The sequence below is a fragment of the Sciurus vulgaris genome (assembly GCF_902686455.1).
Source record: "Sciurus vulgaris genome assembly, chromosome: X".
In the NCBI taxonomy this organism is placed as follows: domain Eukaryota; kingdom Metazoa; phylum Chordata; class Mammalia; order Rodentia; family Sciuridae; genus Sciurus; species Sciurus vulgaris.
Window position 1 is genome coordinate 20,777,177 of NC_136471.1, and position 12,194 is coordinate 20,789,370.

At 37.4% G+C, this 12,194-nt stretch overlaps 1 long non-coding RNA gene across 3 annotated transcripts in view; it reads right to left on the reverse strand.

The window, feature by feature from the left end:
- LOC306650613 overlaps positions 1-12,194 on the reverse strand; it is a 75,099-nt gene that overhangs the window by 61,636 nt on the left and 1,269 nt on the right. For 2 of the 3 annotated variants that reach the window (XR_013760977.1, XR_013760978.1), the window contains exons 1-2: positions 12,043-12,135; positions 5,614-5,976 (exon numbers count right to left, since the gene is read on the reverse strand). This is a non-coding gene — a long non-coding RNA (uncharacterized lncRNA). Of the gene's footprint in view, positions 1-5,613; positions 5,977-12,042; positions 12,157-12,194 lie in introns of those variants that run through there. The other variant, XR_013760976.1, reaches the window with a different exon arrangement.

A 12,194-nucleotide genomic window follows, 5' to 3' on the forward strand; every position in this document is an offset into this window, starting at 1 on the left:
GGAAGATTCTGATTTTTATTGATCTGCCACTTATTTATTCTGGACCTTCGTTTTGCTATCTATTAAGTAGTGGAAGTGATGCCTACTTCATAAAGTTGCTGTGGGTGTTAGTCTTGTTCAGCATATAGCACATAATGAATGACTGGAAGGAAGGGACAATTGGTATTATTTTAAATTGTTTTCCTTCACAAATAAGAGATATTACTTATTCCAAAAGTGGTGGCAACAAGGATAAGTCAGGTATAATATGTAACTGTTAATAACTTGGCCAGTAGTTCAAAATCAACAAACTCTGAAATCTTAAGTATGCCAGATAAGTTTTCTCCTTGGGAGAAGGTCTACTATACTATATTGCAATGCTTGAAACATCCCTTGCAATTTCCATCAAAGCCAATTATAAAGCCCTCAAGAAAATCAGTCTCATTTCTTAATTATTGCACTTCCCTTTACACTCAAAATTTATGGACTATCTCTATAGCCCATTGTATTTATTTGACTTGATGCTAAGTGATGCTTGGCTATTCCAAAACATCTTGTCTATTCTCCAATGATAAAACTCTAGTCTGAGTATATTTGACCATGTATCACAGCTCACGTAGGAAGTTGCCAAGTGTTTTGAATAATCTTTCAACTTCTTCAGAGATTATACACATTTTGTCCCCTCTAAAACATATGTTCAACCTGAACCCCAAAACAACAGTGTTTGGAGGTGAAGCTCAATGAGTGGTGCTTAGGTCTTGAGGGCTCTGTCCTCATGAATGGATTACTAATGCTATAAAAAGGGTATGTGGAGTGAGTTCACTGCTTTCAGTCTTTCACAACAGGTCACAACATTTGTTCCCACTTGCCCCTGCCATCTGCCATGTCAGGACCCAGCAGGACCCTCACCAGAAACCAGAAGCCAGTGCCTTGACGTTGGATTTTGCAGTCTCCAGAACTATGAAAGATAAATTTATTTTCTTATTTGTTTATTGTGGTACTGGAGCTTGAATTCAGAGCCACTGTACCACTGAGCCACTTCCCCAGCCATTTCCTTTTTTGAATTTCAACACAGGGTCTCAATAAGTTGCCAAGGCTGGCCTCAAACCTGTGATCCTCCTGCCTCAACCAAAGCTGGGACTACAGGTGTGGGCCACGGTGCCCAACTAAATTTCTTTTCTTTATAAATTTTCCTGAGCATTTTGTTAAAGTAGATCAAAATCAATCAAGATACAATGTTACCACTTCTTACTACTCCTGCATGAATAGACATTTGGAACAGAATAAATGGGACTGAGGCTAAGACACACATCATAACCTTGTTTTATTGTTGTAATTGTGTCATGGTCCACTTATGTGCACTATCTCTGCCTCAGTACTTGGGGCCTTCTTGAGTCCTGGGAGCAAATATTTTCTAAATGTTTATGAAACTACTTAACTCTTTACTTTGATTTTTAAGAACTTGAATAGTGCCTTATACAATTTTGACTCCCACAAAGCACCTAGCATAGTGCTTATTGCACTTCATTCAAATAATACCATTAGTAGAAATTAATGACATATTTGAATTAACATAATAAGCAAAGTTAAAAATTAGCAACAATGCGGTTAATTTATCTCTAATCCATATGAAGTAGTAAGTAAATATTGTCCAATTGGCAGCAACAACCAAAATATGAGGGTGTGTTCAACTACAATGTTGGGTTCAAATAATGACTCTATTATAATTATGCTAGGCAATAGTCCAGCCAGAAGAACCAAATTTTAGTGTTTAATAAAATGCTACCACCAAAGTAAAAATTATCTATAATTTGGGGGTCACTTTCAAATCCACAAAAATGTCATGAGTTATAGTTGACAGTTCTAAATGACACAAGTTTTCTACTATGACAAATATTGTAGATCCCTCTTGTCTTAACTCATGGACACATGCTGTGGTTTAGCAAAACCATAGCCTTTGGAGACTGTCAGTTCCAATACTATCCCAGGTAGTGACTGAATTGGATTCTCCCCAAGAATTTTGGAATCCAAAATTCCAAACATCTGTTTTTCTTAATTCTTGACCTAGTCTAGCCTCACTATTTTTCTCTTATCTGCTCACCTGTCACTGACCCTAAGGAGAATTTACACTGTACAAAACAGCTTACATATCCAAACCCAATTCATGGCCCTCCAGGTACAGTACCAGAATATCGGAAGCAACTTCTTCAATTAGAACCACTTTTTAAAGTAAACATATTGCACCGTTTCCTACATGATTGGAATTGGACCGAGGAAATTCATCATTTGAGGAAAGACATGGAGACATAAAGGTCCTCTGAAGTCATTAAAATTTACAAATGAACATATAGATACTCATATAGCACTATAAATGATATGGAAGGGTTTCATAATAAGCATTGAAAACTTGTTGGAATTCCCATTTTTACTCTCTGCTACCTTTTTCTAAATTAGACAAACTCCCAATTGATGTTACTAATTTATAAGGAATAAGAGGAAAGTAGGACAAAAGGAAGGGGAAAAACTTTAAGAATCTAGTTGTAAATTATTACTAGTGGAACCTAATCCACATTCAAAATCCCCTTTCCTAATCTTAATACGAAACACTCTTCTGACACACAAGTATGTGCCCAAAAAGGCTTGCTTTTCTTAAGTCAAGTTCTTTTTATTTGCACATATTTATGTTTAGTGTGCAAATTCAGATAAAAGATAGTGAGATAATAAATACCATTATTTCTTATAAGGTGCCTGGCCCATGCAGTTGTTTGATGAATATACATTTCCTTCCTCCCCTCTCTCTTTGCCTTTAGTTCCACAGTTCTTACAACTTTTATGCCACTTTACCATCCTTGGGTGTGATCTCATATATCCAAAGATTCATCCCTCCAAATCCTAGTTTTCAGAGCAATGTGACTGAAGGTTCAAGCATAAAAAGGACCAATGTTCCTGTCCTTAGGGAGTTTACACACTAGTGGAGAAGAATGGGAAACACCAGAGTTAAAATACAGCAAGGACACATGGGGTGCAAGGCAAGCACAGAGAAGAGGCACCTTAGCTGGAAGAAGCACTTGGGAAAGGTGTTCTGAAAAAGAAGGAGACTTCTAAGTAACCTAATAGATAAGTAGGAGTTAGGTGGGAAAGGTGGATACACGGGCAAAAATTCTCATGGCTTATCTAAGGAATAATCTGGATACTAGGAGGGCTGCTGTTGAGGACACAAAAGAGAAAAATAAGCTTTCAAGTTAGTTGGGAGCCAAATTAAGATCATTAAGGGCAGGGCTGGGGATGTAGCTCAGTTGTAGAACTCTTGCCTGGCATGCATGAAGCCCTGGGTTCCATTCCCAGAACCACAAAAAGAAATCATTGAAGGCCCAGCAGATGAATGTGTACTCTGTCTTGGAGGCAATGAGGCATTTGTTACTTATTTTTAAGTAGGTCATTGACTGACATGTACAAAGTAGTTTTTTTTTGGATCAATATTTTAGAAATCTTGGTTTGAACCAGAAGGAAGGATGTTAGAGGTAGAGAGAGGAATTGGAAGCCTCCTGTAGTGTGAGCTAATAAGGATGAGAATGGGATGAAGCAGTGGCAAATGGATACAGGAAGTACTCTAGAGGTAGAATCAATAGGACTGGATGGCCTGACAAATTTAAGAGGGAAAAGGACATGATCTAAACAACAGGCACTCATAAAACACACACACTTCATCAGGTGATGTGAGCTTGCAATGTTTCTCAAACTTGATCATGCATCAGAGTTCCCCAGAGAACTTACTAAAACATAGATGGCTAGGCCAAACCTCTGAACTTTTGACACAGTAGGTCTTCAGTAGAACCTGATCCTGAGTTTCTAATAACTTCTAAGTGATGCCAATGGTACTGTATGGGGACCACACGATGAAAACCATTGCGTTACAGATGGGATAGCTCATATCTTTTGTGGAAGTTAGTCCATTAGTATTGTTTTTGTCACATTTGGGTTATGAATTAAAACACATGAATTTGAATCTCCTAATCACAACCTCCTCTATCTTCAAGGCACAAGATAGAGGAGAGTGCACACATCTAGTTATTTTTTTAAATAGGCAACATATTAATATGATTAAAATTTCGAATGGGAAAATAGGAGACAGAAAAGTTCCTTGGTCACCCACTACATCTCCCCAGGGGCAACAAAATATTTCAGTCTTCAATATCTGGACAATCTTGAAATAAATACTCATTATCTATGTCATTTCGAACATATGTGAGTATAACTGCAGGACAAATTCCTAAACCTGGAATTGCTGCATCAAAGCCTATGTAGATTTAAAATGACCAAATTGCCTTAGATAGAATTTAACAGCTTAAAATCTACTATCAGTGTCTGAGAGTGTTCATTTTCCCACATCTTTGGCTGCAAAGTGTATTATCAAACATTTCACTGACTCACAAAAAATGGTGCCTTAGCATAGATTTAATTTCCACCATTCTCGTTATGGAGTGAAGCTGAGCACTTTTCATATGTCTGAGGACCATTAATGTTTTCTTTAGACAGAGACTTCGAAAGAATTCATGGATAATCTATAAGGATGGAATACTTAGGATGGATAACTGAGATTTAATTTTCTAAGAAAGTTCTTGGCAACTCCTGGATAAGTGATAGGGATCATTACATCAGACAAGTCCACACTCCACTGGCAAAATAAAATGTCAAGAAAAAGAATATGTTTTTGTAGATTGGAGACATTCAAACTATTTAAGAGGCTATTACCAAGTTTAGGAAAGAGATGTCACAAATGTTTCTCAAATCTCTACACATTGCAGTAGACAATAGAATGGGAGAGATGTAAGAAATAGTAAGGAGGAAGAATTGTCAAGACTTAATAGTTTTTTTGATTATGGCAAGTGAGGATGAAGGAAGAGTTGAGGTTGATACCCTAGGTTCTATTTTCAATAACGGGTTGATGGTGATATAATTTACTATGACAAGAAACAAGAAGAGGGAAAAGATTTGGAGATCAAAATAAAAAGCAATTTTTTATTGCTAAATATTGAATATACAGATGGACTATCTTATCTGAAATACTTGGGACTAGAAGTATTACAGATTTCTGATTTTTTTCCCTATTTTGGGAGGCAAGAATTCTATCACTGAACTACCTTTTTTGAATCTTAGATTATTTGCATATAGAACATGACACATTTGGGGAATGGGACACAGGTCTAAACAGGAAATTAATTTGTTTCACATACACCTTATACAGATAGGCTAAAGGTAATTTTATACAATAGTTTTAGTGCTCCTGTTTGACCTGTGACCTGGCATGTGAAGTCAGACATGTAATTCTTCGCTTTTATGGTATCATGCTGATACTCAAAATTTTTGAGTTGTGGAGCATTTCAGATTGGGAGTATTCAGGTTAGGAATATTCAACCTGTACTAAGTTTGAGAGATCCTTAGGATCAGCCAACTCACTTGGTTCTCAAAGTGATCCTCTAAGTTAATTTTGTTCCTCTTAGACACATGGGAAGAACATTTACTGAGTTAATAAGTGATTGAGCATTGTGATTGGCTTGAACATTATATTTCCATGTGTAAATGATTAGAAATGAATGGTTCAGAGGAGTATCTCACTACCCTCCCCAACCTTACCTCCAAACTCCTGAATCCACAGATTTGTGCTTGATGGAAAGTTGAGTTCCAGAATATCCCCAAAGGAGCTGAAGAAATAGTTTGTTTTGGAGAGTGCTCGCCTAGCATGCGCAAGGGCTGAGGTTCAAATCCCCGGCGCCTCAGAGGAAAAAACAAAAACATAAACAAAAACAGAATATCCCCTAAGTGAGGGTAAAACTTAGTTTTATAATTCCTTGAGCCATGGTGATCTCCCTCAGGTGCCTACTTTGAGTAGCAGCAACTCAATGTTTCTTGTGCTAATGTTGTCACAGAAAACAGAATATGCGTGCTGTCTTCTTTTAAAATCCAGGACATGTACTTTATTTTTATTGTTCTAAAACTCTGAAAAATATATAAAAATAGAAAGAAAAAACAAAAACACAGCTGGGTTTCTAATTTAATCTTCTGCTGACACCTAGTGCCAGAACTCTGCATATTCTGTTAGTTGCCCCAAATAAGAAAAATAATTAACAGAATTTTAAACTTGCCATGAATTTGAAACAGAAATAATAATGACTTATTTTAGCAAACAATTACTTTTATCTTATCTTCACATTAATTTTTCACACTTCAATATCAGCCTTTTTAAAAAAGTGTTTAGACACCAGTCTTTGTACATGTCCAAGAATTCAATCTTTAGGCAATATCTTTTTGGAGGAGAAGTACTGGGTTGAACCTCCAGGGGTGCTTTACCACTAAGCTACATCCCCAGCCCTTTTTATTTTTATTTTGAGACAGGGTCTTGCTAAGTTGCTGAAGCTAGCCTGCAACTTGCGATCCTCCTGCTTCAGTCTCCAGAGTTTGTGGGATTACAGGTGTGTGCCACCATGCCCAACTATTCCAATTTTTGGTTACCTGCTGGGGGAATTCCTAAGAGTGCATGGAGACCCAAGTAAGTAACAATTTCACTCTAAGTCCTGAATCACTTGGGATAAATTGAAAGTTGCCATCAGGTGGAACTGGAGTCTGCAATGTTTTCATAATCATACTTTTCAACTACCGAAGAATGTTTGATTTCATAGTAAGAGTTTCTACTAGACACACACACAAAATCTAGTGTTGCATGTAATTATTACAAATGATCACATATTAAAAAGAATGAGTTTGTAAATGGGGGAGGAGGAGAATAACTTCTAATGAAGAAACTGGCATGTTTTATATATACATCATTAAAAGCAGAGTTTGAATTATTTGTGTTAATTAAATTATGTAGACAGTAGAGGCATTCAAGAGGATTACATTTGTGTTTGGTGGTCTTATACCTACAAAGTCAAAGAAAAAATTTAAAAATATAAGGTTTGTAAAATGAATTATACCATTTCTCCACTTAAGTGTGCACTTGCTGGCTGAGTGAACTTGGCTGCCAGCCTCAGTTTCCTCATCACTAAAGTACTTGCCTTATTTGGACTTACCTGGCAGTGTCAAATGAATTCTAACAATCTAAGAAGCATGTCTTCCACAATTTTACCTTTCTAAAGTTCAAACCTGATCATTATCACCCTTTGTTAAACACCTACCATATGTCAGACACTTAGGTAATTTTTCTTAATCTTCACAACTCTTAAATAGGGTAGATGCTCTTTTACCTTTACACTTGAGGAAAGGGAGGCTCAGAGAAGGTAAGAAACATCTTCTTAAGTAGAACAGCCAATAGTTGAACTTGGGCCTGGATGTCCTAGCTCACACTTTGGTTCAGGGTAATGTGCTACCAGACATTTGTAAAACTGGCTTTCATGCCAGTATCATTGTACATGCCAGTAATCCTGGCGACTAGGGAGGCTAAGACAGGAAGATCACAAGTTCAAGCCCAACCTCAGCAACTTAACAAGGCCCTAAGCAACTTAGTGATTTAGTGAGATCCTGTCTCAAAAAATGAAAAAATCTGGGGGTGTAGCTCAGTGGTAAAGCACCCTGGGTTCAATCCCCAGACAGCAAAGAAACAAAAATAAACAAACAAAAAAACCCCATGGCTTCCTACAACCTTCAGGAGAAAGGCCAACCCCATGGCTTATTACAGGAGTTTTTCTTTGTCTGTCTCTAGCTTCTGCCAATCCCTCTGGCCTTTGCCTACAGCCCAATCACCTTCTCCAAGAAACCTTCCCTGGTGCCCTTCCTGATCCACCTATAGCACACTGGTCATGTCCTTATTATCATACTTGCTACACTGTACTGTAAATGTTGATTTCATTGTCTGTCTTCCTCAAAAGTGCTATAAAAGTGCTTGATGCACAGTAGGAATTCAATAAACATATTAATGAATACTGAGTAGGAAAGGCCTGGTATAAAGTCCTACCACTTTCTAGAAAACTGGTTCTGTGTGTGTGTGTGTGTGTGTGTGTGTGTGTACATGTGCGTGTGCACATGCACATGTGTGTAAACTTTGCAGTATTGGAGATCGAATTCAGGCCCTCCCATATACTAAGCAAGGGCTCTACCACTGAGCTACCCTACCTCCAGCCTTAGAAGAGTGTTGTTTAAAGTATGGTCTCAGGGCCAGTAGCAACAGCATCTGGCTTAGAAATACAAATTACCAGCCTTGCCTGCTCCAGACTTATTGAATCAGAAATTCTGGGAGTGGGGCCTGACCATCTGAGTTTTAACAACCCCTCCAGATCATTCTTGTGCAATGAATTAGGGGTATGGTTATTGTTAATGTGGTTTCCTCAAGTTTATATACATTAAATAAATAGATTAATGCTTAATAGATTACAAAATGCTTTCCTAACCCACTATCTTTAAGATTAAAAATGAAATGACAAAGGAATTCAGAACTCTATTTAATACACCCCTATATAGGGGGCCCCTGAGTTCTGAGGAAAGAACTTTCTTAGCTGTCACACCAGGAAAATAAGGTTTATGTCTTTATAGGAGTGTTTGCCTGTCCAGACTGGGGTAGTGACTTCTGTGGTAAGCAGGCCCTCGCACAAAATCCCAGTGCTTGGATGAAGGATTCCAGGTATGTAGGGTTGAACATGATTAATACCAACTAAGGTCGTAGGAAAACTAATCTGTAGGAAAGAAGATGGTGATGGTTATAAGTGTGTGTGTGTGATTAGGAAATGATCCTAGGGGCATAAACATGATGTTTCAATAATTGAAAGAAGTTGCTTGCAAAATTATATGATACCATTCTTAGTTAAAAACATTATTTCAGGAAAAACTTGTGAACAATGCTAAAATATTGTTGGTGATTTTCTATGGACGGTGAGACTACACCTTTACTTTATAACTTTTGGCAAGCAACATTATTTTTATAATGATAAAAAAGCTATAAAGGCTTAAAAAATTGGTTCTGTGTTCTTGGAGAGCCTGATATGCAGGATCAATGGCCTGTGTGGCTAGAGGTGGGATCTGAAAGGCAACGTTGGATTTCTTAGAAGCTAGAAGGAACTGGAAGGAATCCTGAACATTCCAAGTGGTATCAATGGGGGCTCCTAAAGCATTGAAATAAGAGGGGGAGATGCCCTTCAGAAGATATCTGTAGGTAGACCTGGAAGGCAAAAGGATTCACCTAGCAGGGAAAAGTGGGGGTAAATGATTTGGACAGTTAATGACTATAAGTATTGCAACCAAAAGAAGGCATCGACTTGAAAGGAGGATCGGAGAGATAAGAGAAAATGGTGCCTGAATCAAACTGTCAATCACTTTAAACTTGAACCAAGCTAAGTTTGTAAACTCAGATTATGCACTATAATTTACATATTCTGCATATGGCTTATACCCTATGATTTCTTCTCATCATCATAAAAATCTGGATGTGTTCTTGAAAGTGATGTCTGAGCAATAGTTTCTGTGGAGATATGGGTACAGAATTGAAGCAAAAGGTCTGAATCTCAAGGGTATGATTTTTGGAGAAGTTCCCCCATCTCCACCATTGAGCCTATTGTTTGAGCATTTATTAAGCAGTGTTTTAGAAGCCTAAATGCTGTGAGTGACTTGTCTTGCTTATTTTTATAGGTATAAGATACTGCTATCATGCCCAATTTTACAAATTAAAGAATTGGAGTTGTGGCTGGAATAGGGCAGTGTTAGAACTCTAAGCCCAAATTTCTTCTGAAACACCACCCTGCATTTTCCAGTTCTGTAGATATCTTAAAGCAAGAAACAATAGGCATAAAATGCTAAAATTAGTAATACCCAGGGTAAGGTTATAAAGAAAGCAATATGGTCATACTGCCCTGGTGGGAATGTGAATTGGTGCAACCTTTCTGAAGGACAATTTGGCAATACTTTCCAGAAGAATTTTAAGTGTAAGTACCCTCTGTTTCAATTATTGAACGACTAGAAATTCACCCTAAAGATAACCTGGCAACAATATATGCACAAAGAACATGCAAAAACTGATGAGATCCTACAGTATGTACAATCAGAAAAAAATGAGAAATTATACTCTATGTATGATCTATCAAAATGTATAAATGCATTCTACTGTCATGTACAACTAATTAGAACAAATAAAAAATTAATTTAAAAAAACCTGAAAGCAACCATTGTCCTCAAGTGGGGAGTTGGGTAATTAAAGTATGACACAGCCATGGGGGGAAAAATGAAGAAAATTGGTGTTCTGAAATGGAAAAGAATCTATCAAAATACAGTAAGTGAAAAAAAGCAAGTGCAGAAAAATATTTATAACATGATTAATTTTGCAGCAATTTTAAGAATACATATATACACATAGGATATGGATTGATAGATACATTGGTATATAAACAATGTTTTTCCTCAGAAAGGAAGCACAAGAAACTTAACAATACATACCTCTGGAAAGAAAAACTGAATTATTTTTCTGCAATTCTGAGATATTTGGGTTTTAAATGTTTTGATCTCCTCCCTATATTCTCTATTTTTTAAAACCCTAACACTTCATTAAATCTTTTAAATAAAAAAACAAATAGCTAGCAATGTGTCGAGGCTTCATAATGTGCAGGGGACTGAGCTAAGCACTTTACTTGTAATAGCTCATTACATTTATATCTTAAATTCTTATCTTCCTCTTACAGGTGAGAGGCTCAGACCTGTGAAATCACTTAATTGAGGTCACACAGCTAGAAGGTAGAGGAGCTGCTATTTAAATGTCCTCCACTGTATTTCAGAGCCCTAACTCTCAACTGCCAAACCACACTCTTCTAATTGGTCTTTCTACCCTCATTGCCTAATGAGAGTGCACTAGTGAACAACTGCGACCTAATGAGATAATGTATGAGAAATATTTTTCTAAGTATAGAGATGTTTGAGAAGGGTGGGCAGGAATAGGGAGGTTGTTTAAATTGGGCAGACCTGTGCATGGACCCCTAGTGAGGTGTTGATGAACAACTTTCTTTTGTTTCTCCTTTAGAAATATTATAAAGTTTGCTGGGCATGGTGGTGCATGCCTGTAATACCAGCAGTGCAGGAGGCCAAGGCAGGAGGATCACAAGTTCAAAGCCAGACTTGGCATCTTAGTGAGACTTTGTCTGAAAATAAAAAATAAAAAGGGCTGGGAATGTGGCTCAGTGGTAAAGTACCACTGGGTTCAAACCCTGGTTCTTAAAATGCACACACACACACACACACACACACACACACACACTATATATATATATATATATACATATATATAATATACTCACATATATATAAATTTACATTTACTCCCTTTTTCCCAATAATACCTGATAGCTCTTTAAAACTTTTTTTTTTCAGATTTGAATGGCTATATTGCACACTTTGGGGGAGAAACTGGGGATTCAACCCAGGGGTATATCCCCAGTCCTTTTGATTTTTTATTTTGAGACAAAGTCTTGCTAACTTGTTGAGGATCTCATTAAATTATCCAAACTGGCCTCCAACTTGCAATCCTCCTGCCTCAGTTTCCCAATTTGCAGACTACCACCACGCCCAACTGCACATACATATTTTATATAAATGAGAGCAACTATTCATTTGTTCAGTATCTTGCCTTTGTCACCTATATATCTTGGCCATCTTTTCATATCAGCACTTACCAATCTACTTTGTAAAATAGCTGCATAGCATGCATTTTATGAATGTATTTTTTAAAAATCATCAAAGAACTTTTACTTCCATTTGTTCACTTTCCTAATCAGTGCTGAAATGAATACCTTTCTAAGAAAGTTTGGAAAGGCTCTTCAGACTGAGTGTGACATTTGTCCACCCTGTATTGGTGAGAGTGACTCAACAGGACTCTGCACTGAGGGGAGGAGTATTTTTCACTGTGTGGAAAAACAAAGAACTCTCTCCAAGACAGCCAACACACTCAGAGATATGAGAGTTGCCAACAGGTGGGATGACTTCAAAAATAAATAAATAATAAAAATTTCTGTTGAGCCAGTTTAGTAAAAGAGCAGAGACTTGCTATGATTGCTCAACACTGGCTGGATCAGAAGAGGAATTTTCAGACTCACTTACAAGCATGGTTGGTGGAGGGCTGTGGATTCCACCAGACAGTCTGGAGACAGCTAGACAGGGACATGAGCAGCAGAACTCCAAATCGGCAACAGCACGTGTGGAAGGAGCAGTGACCTATGGGGAGAGTCATAACTCATAGACCAAAGCTCTTC